The 461-nt window shown below is 51.0% G+C and overlaps 1 non-coding gene across 1 annotated transcript; it reads right to left on the bottom strand.

The window, feature by feature from the left end:
- Positions 1-99: 99 nt before the first annotated feature.
- LOC116094629 lies at positions 100-263 on the bottom strand. Its single transcript, XR_004120246.1, has one exon. It is a non-coding gene; the product is annotated as a U1 spliceosomal RNA (small nuclear RNA).
- Positions 264-461: the final 198 nt, after the last annotated feature.

Here is a 461-nt window from a genome sequence, read left to right on the forward strand (position 1 = left end):
CCCTGTAGACCAGGCTGGCCTCAGAAATTCACCTGCCTCTGCCTCCCAAGTGATGGGATTAAAGGCATGTGCCACTACCACCTGGCAGTTTTTCCCCCCCAGGGGAGAGCGCGAATGCAGTCCCCCACTACCACAAATTATGCAGTCGAGTTTCCTGCATTTGGGGAAATCGCAGGGGTCAGCACATCCAGAGTGCAATTGATAAGCCTCGCCCTGGGAAAACCGCCTTCGTGATCATGGTGTCTCCCCTGCCAGGTAAGTTTTTTTTTTTTGGCTGGGATTTGAACTCAGAACCTCCGGAAGAGCAATCGGTCCTCTTAAGTGCTGAGTCATCTTACCAGCCCTAGGTTTTCAAGGTAGATGGGAGGAGTGGGATTGTAATGGGTCCTAGAAATTAGGACTCCTACAGGATATGTGAAAATGGCCACTTCTCTGGAAAACAATTCTCCAAGCCAATGGCC

Source organism: Mastomys coucha, unplaced genomic scaffold (assembly GCF_008632895.1).
Source record: "Mastomys coucha isolate ucsf_1 unplaced genomic scaffold, UCSF_Mcou_1 pScaffold16, whole genome shotgun sequence".
NCBI classification, from domain to species: domain Eukaryota; kingdom Metazoa; phylum Chordata; class Mammalia; order Rodentia; family Muridae; genus Mastomys; species Mastomys coucha.